This window comes from Penaeus monodon, chromosome 37 (genome assembly GCF_015228065.2).
Source record: "Penaeus monodon isolate SGIC_2016 chromosome 37, NSTDA_Pmon_1, whole genome shotgun sequence".
Lineage (NCBI taxonomy): Eukaryota > Metazoa > Arthropoda > Malacostraca > Decapoda > Penaeidae > Penaeus > Penaeus monodon.
This window is the reverse complement of record NC_051422.1, coordinates 33,444,277-33,451,379: the sequence shown is the minus strand read 5'-3', so window position 1 is coordinate 33,451,379 and position 7,103 is coordinate 33,444,277. Positions and strand designations below refer to the sequence as shown.

At 37.2% G+C, this 7,103-nt stretch overlaps 1 pseudogene; it reads left to right on the top strand.

Annotated features, from left to right (window-relative positions):
* The first annotated feature begins 1,324 nt into the window (after nucleotides 1-1,324).
* Nucleotides 1,325-6,801, top strand: LOC119596342 (annotated as a pseudogene).
* The last annotated feature ends 302 nt before the right edge of the window (nucleotides 6,802-7,103 follow it).

Genomic DNA, 7,103 nt, shown 5'->3' with positions numbered 1-7,103 from the left:
GTGGGCGAGGCAGGGCACGAAATAAACAACAAATGACAGTCTTTTCCTTTATTTAAACAAGTTATTTACCCGCTACACTTTTCTATCGGACAATGCAGGGGAAAACCAGCATGTCCACTGCACGGCTACAGTTATAACAGGGAACACAAAGTTTATTATCAGTCACAAAGCACACACGAGGTCTTCACAGGAGCAGCACCCCAACTGCGTCTCCTGGCCGTTCCTCCGCTACCTCCGTCACAGCCAGTTGTGTCATGTTCGCCCAGCGTCCCTTCATGTTAACACCCATGCCCAGGTCATCCTCTTCATTGTTAACATATGTTTCGCCACAGAGACAAAGACCCATTGGCGTATGCCAATAATATTTGGTCACAATAACCCCATAACAATAAAAAAAGTGCTTCTGGTAATAATAAAATAATAATAATAATTAATAATATAATAATAATAATAATAATAATAATATAATAATGATACATGATGATGATAATATAATAATAATAATAATAATGATGATGATGATGATGTGATGATGAGGATGTGATGATGATGATGATGATGATGATGATGATGATGATGGTGTGATGATGATGAGAGATAATGATGATGATGGTGATGATGAGGATGATGAAGATCGATGATGAGATCATAATAGTAAATAAAATAATTATAATAATAATAATAATAATAATACAAAATAATACTAATAGTAATAATAATAATAATAATAATAATAATAATAATAATAATGATGATGATGAGAGATTAAAGGTTTATGATTTGTTTTTCTTTTCTGTAGAATCACGAAATAACTTTGTTGCAAAATAAAAAGTAAAAAGTATCTTAACAAAATTTCTACCATATATGAAAGTTTAAGTTCACTGTTATGTTATGATCAAGTGAATTGTCTTTAGGTATATGGCTGTGCGTGTAGAGAGATGGATATTGAGAAGGAATATAGTTTTTTTTTATCCTGACTTATAGTATATATAGTAAAAATATAGTATTTTAGTAAATATAGCAAACAAAATAGTATTTTTTTCCTGCGTATAGTATATATAGTAAAAATATTGTATTTTAGTAAATATAGTAAAAATAAAGTATTCTATTCCTCGGACTTCCGCCCGGAACCCGCACGGCTCCGAGTCGCGGGGGGACAACACGGCCGAGGCGGGCGCCGCGAGCTCAAATGGGGACAAACATAACACTGGGAGAAGCAACGTTGTCGGGTTATAGTTTTTGTGTTTAATTTAGCAAACATGGGGGAGCCCCCGGTTATAGGGAGCTGGTGCCAGAATGGGCGGACTGGACCCCAATAGCTCGGGGAGCCTGTCAAAAGCGTTGAGGTGGGTTTGTTTCGTGGAGGAAGTGGATGAGTTTCGGGTGCACTTGCGCATTAGTAGTTTTCAGTTTTTGCGTCTTATTGAAGGTATGGTTTCGTCGGCTGTCTTTAGTGTAAGTGGCTCTCTTTTGGGAATGGTTATAGTGGCAGTAATAGGAGTTATAGAGGGATTTGTGAAATAACAGTAAAATTACGTACTGTTTAGTTACTTAGCATTCTTTAATGTTTCTTGAAGATTGGCAGTATATATTAAATGTATAGAATCTATTAAATGAAAACATTGCAGTTGGGTTCAAAGTTAAAGCCTTTATGTCATGGTTATACTGACTCTGCATATGCTTAAAACTCGCTGTGACCTTTGATTTGTTGGCTGACTAATCAGAGTCTAAGACGGAGAGTGTCAAGGATCATCTTGGCCTCTGAGTGTATGCAGAGGCCAAGACTCAAAGGAATTGCTTAATTGACAAAATAATGAATAGCAGAGTGGTGTAGCCCCCCAAGTACCAGTTGAAATATAAGGAATTGGGTTAAAAAGCTTAATTTTTGGAGGTAATTTCAAGTGTAATACTATGGCATTTCATGCACAGGACACCAAAATATGCACCTCTCAGACACTCGTGTTAAGTGCATGAGAGGATTAAAACAATTAGTTTATGTTAGATTTGCCCTTGCTGAAATTGCAGGTCCGTTTTTCATTTTTCTCCAGATTTAGTAATCAGCAATTAATTGGTATATTTCTGTTTCTTAATCACTTTTTTCTATTTTAATTTTTATTTTATCATAATCTTGTTTATATTCAAATACATATAAGTCTTTTATCTTGCTTCTGTGGTTGTGTTGTTTTTTTATGAAACAAAAACTTGAAATGATGTTATGTGATTTTTCTTCAGGATAAATGGAAATTGGTCCCGGCATTTCTTCGTGTCAAGGGACTGGTCAAACAGCACATAGATTCCTTTAACTACTTCATTAATGTGGATATCAAGAACATCGTCAAGGCCAACAGCAAAGTCACAAGCGATGTTGATCCTTTGTTCTATGTTAAGTATGTTTTCATTGATTTTTGTTTATGTATATAGATGGATATAGTGGCAGATATCTTTGAAATATCTAGATTTTTCAATTTACTTTTCAGTTATTACTCTTTAAGATAAAAATACGAGAAAGTATGGTTTGGAAAAGATTTCTTTTATCTCAAATGAAATCTGTTAATGATAATACTACTACTACTAATAATAATAATGATAATATTTTATCTCAAATCAAGTCTGATGATGATGATAACAATAATAATATAATATTAAAGGTTGATGATTTGCTTAATTTTTTTTTACTCTGAATTATGAAATATACTGTATTGCAAAAACTTTCTATATTGAATACTATAATCTTAACAAACTTCTACCAAAAAACTTTGTATATTGAATACTATAATCTTAACAAACTTCTACCCCAATGTATAATAGTTAAGTTCACTGTGATGTATGATAAAGTTGATTTTATCTTTAGGTATATGGATGTACGTGTTGGAAAGCCAAACATTGAAGAAGGAATGAATATTGTAAGTGAGACAGCACCTCATGAGTGTAGACTCCGTGACATTACATATTCAGCTCCAATCATGGTCGATGTGGAATACATGAGAGGAGACCACAGAATCTTTAGACGAGATATTCCCATTGGTAAGTTTTGGTAAATTCAGAGGTTCACTCTCTTTCTGTGTTTTAGATATAGTTTTGATGGATCTGAATCACATTTTATGAAAACAAAGTATGAAAGGAAATATGTGTAGAAGCCAATTTTTGGAATGAGAATGTATTTTCCAGGTCGAATGCCAATCATGTTGCGATCATCAAACTGTGTGTTGTCACAGTGCAGAACACATGCAGAGCTTGCAAAATATAATGAGTGCCCACATGATCCTGGTGGATATTTCATAATCAAAGGACAGGAGAAAGTAAGCAGTTCAGAATCTACTGTGTGAAAGAGCCTTGAGATATGACCATCTTTTTTACTATACTCTTTTCTTTCTTTCTGTCTTTCTATCCTTTCTTTCTTTCTTTATATATATACTTAAATCATACATTCAAAGATCAATTAATTTACTGAAGTCTTTTTGTTTATAAATATATTTTTTTTCCATAGGTTATTCTCATCCAGGAACAGCTTTCCAAAAATCGTATGATTGTTGAAGAGGACAAGAAAGGAGGGCTAACATGCCAGGTGACATCATCCACCCATGAGAAGAAATCTCGCACCAATGTGACAATAAAGAATGGAAAATATTACATCAAGCATAACACCCTAACAGATGACGTTGCTGTCGGCATTGTTTTCAAAGCCATGGGAGTAACTAGTGACCAGGAGATTGTGCAGATGATAGGAACAGAAGACAGAATCATGACATCTTTTGCAGCATCTCTGGAGGAATGTGCGAGACTGAATGTGTATACGCAAACACAGGCACTGAAGTATATTGGTGGCAAAGTAACGACAGAAAAGGTTCTTCGACCGTGGCCCCAAAAGACCCCAGTAGATGAAGCAAGAGATTTGTTAGCTACAACTATTCTGGCTCATGTGCCTGTTGAAAAGTTTAATTTTAAGATGAAGTCCATCTATCTGGCTCTAATGGTACGGAGAGTGATTGAGGCCCAGGGTGACACTAGGATTGTGATGATCGAGATTACTATGGAAACAAGAGGCTGGAGCTTGCAGGGTCCCTGATCTCCTTCTTTTTGAAGATTTATTCAAAAAGTTCAATTCTGACTTGAAAAAAGAAGTCTGATATTATTCTTGCAAAAAAGCAAAGTGTCTCAGTTTGATGCTGTACAATACATGCAATCTAGCAAGACGCTATAACCAATGGATGGAAGTTGCCATCTCAACAGGGAACTGGACCATCAAGAGGTTTAAGATGGAGAGGCAAGGAGTCACACAAGTGCTGGCAAGGCTTTCTTACATATCAGCTTTGGGTATGATGACCAGAGTGAATTCCCAGTTCGAAAAGACAAGGAAAGTGAGTGGGCCCAGATCCCTTCAACCTTCCCAGTGGGGAATGGTGTGCCCCTCCGACACACCAGAAGGAGAGTCTTGTGGTCTTGTGAAGAATCTAGCTCTAATGACCCACATTACCACAGAAGTAGATCCAGAACCAATTATAGAACTGGCATTCAACTGTGGCGTGGAAGACATCAATCTTCTGACTGGAGAAGAACTGTCGAACAGAGATGTCTTTTTAGTTTTCCTCAATGGTAACATCATAGGTGTTACGAGGGATCGCCGGAGAGTGGTTCGTGTGTTCCGGGCCATGAGAAGGAATAACGTCATCAGCGGTTTTGTTTCTATATACCCTCACAATAAGCATCGATGTGTTTACATCAGCTCTGATGGAGGCCGGCTCTGTCGTCCATACATGATTGTTGAGAACTGTCGACCGGCTGTGACTGAACACCATATAGAAAGACTAGCTCGAGGTTTAATGACCTTTGATGACTTTTTGCATGAAGGTTTGGTGGAGTATTTGATGTGAATGAAGAAAATGACTCCAGTATTGCCATGTATGAACATGAAATCAGTCCAAAAACATCACACATGGAAATTGAACCTTTCACAATCTTGGGTGTCTGTGCTGGATGAATTCCATATCCACATCATAACCAGAGTCCTCGTAATACTTACCAATGTGCTATGGGTAAGCAGGCTATGGGAACTATAGGCTATAATCAGAGGAACAGAATTGATACCTTACTGTATAATTTAGTGTATCCTCATAAACCTCTTGTTAAAACAAGAACTATTGAACTTATCAACTTTGAACATCTCCCTGCTGGACATAATGCTATGGTAGCAGTTATGAGTTATTCAGGATATGATATTGAAGATGCCATCATTATAAATAAGGCATCCCTTGATAGAGGCTACGGACGGTGTATTGTTTACAGAAATGCCAAATGTTCAGTGAAAAGCTATGCCAATCAGACATCAGATAAAGTTCAAGGCCCACTTATGCAGGTTTTAGAAGGAGGGAAACAAAAGCCAATATGGAAACATGAAACCCTAGATAGTGATGGACTAGCAGCAGTTGGTACACCAGTTCTTCCAAGACAGGTGTTGATTAATAAGCAAATGCCAACAGTGACACAACTTTCATATACTGATGGACAAGCACAGAGGCAGGTTGAATTCCGGGACACACCAGTAGTACATAAGGGGCCAGGAAGTATTTATGTCGAGAAAGTGATGCTGTCATCAGATCCAGACGAATTCAATTTGATCAAGATCCTTTTGAGACAGACACGAAGACCAGAGATAGGTGACAAGTTCTCCTCTCGCCACGGCCAGAAAGGTGTGACAGGTCTGATTGTGCAACAAGAAAACCTTCCCTCTCAGACCATGGGATGTACCCAGACATGATCATGAACCCTCATGGTTTCCCTTCTCGTATGACAGTTGGAAAGCTCATGGAACTTCTAGGTAGTAAAGCAGCTGCTCTGGAAGGAAAGTTCAATTATGGTACTGCTTTTGGTGGTACATCAGTCAAGGATATCATGGAGGATCTAGTCAAGCATGGGTTTAATTATCAGGTAGGAGTCTTACTGGGTAGAGCATATATTTTTTTAGTTTCTTTTTATGATTTTCAGGAAATTTGACTAATCTCTGAATATGTATAGTTGATAGCTAACTTTGATTATCCTTTAAAGAGAACTAGTTTAGCAAATTTTATATCAAGGACAAAGGTATACTTGAGTCTGTACTGATAATAGCTATATTTTCAGGGCAAAGACATGCTATACAGTGGTACAAACCGTGAGGCATTAAAAGGTTACATCTTCTTTGGACCAGTATACTACCAAAAGTTGAAGCATATGGTTATGGACAAGATGCATGCCCGATCTCGTGGTCCCAGAGCTGTCTTGACTCGACAGCCAACAGAGGGCGCTGCACGTGATGGTGGTCTCAGGCTTGGAGAGATGGAGCGTGATTGCCTAATTGGTCACGGGGCAAGGTAAGTTTATTATGGAAGAGATCCTAGTAGAATGAATAACTGTGAAGTATAATTCAGGTAGTTAGGTTGAATATCCTCACAAGATTTTTTCCATTTTATTATTGTTATTGCACGTAATTGTACTAACTTTATCTTTGTTTTTGAACAGTATGTTGTTGCTAGAACGTCTCATGATCTCCTCGGATGCATTTGACGTCGATGTTTGCAACTCCTGTGGCCTGTTGGGTTACTCTGGGTGGTGTCACTACTGCCGGTCATCAGCTAACGTGTCATCAATACGGATTCCTTATGCATGTAACTTTTGTTCCAGGAACTGCAGAGTATGAATATTGTACCTAGGTGCGCTTGCAGAATTATTGTAGTTAAAGGTTATATGTAATTCATGTTTATGCTCTTCAACCTTTTATATCCACACACTTGAAAGTCTGGGTTTCTATATTTCTTTCACATTTATATCAGCCATTTGCCTTAATTTATTAGGAATTTCATTCTTTAGAAGCAAATATGAAAAATCCACCATAATATGACAGCAGAAGATGAGAGGCTCTCCCTAGTATCCGTATGTGGTCCTACTGGATGCAAGGATTGAATTGCAGACTTTAACCTTGAAATTATTGCAATTTAATTTTGGTTACAGGTACAATGCATTCTTATTTGTTTTACTAAGTTTGCAGTCATCATTGTCCCTGTAAGGCAAATTGGTGGAAAATGTTTTGTTAATCAAATGTTTTTATTTCTAATAAATGGATTTCCAAA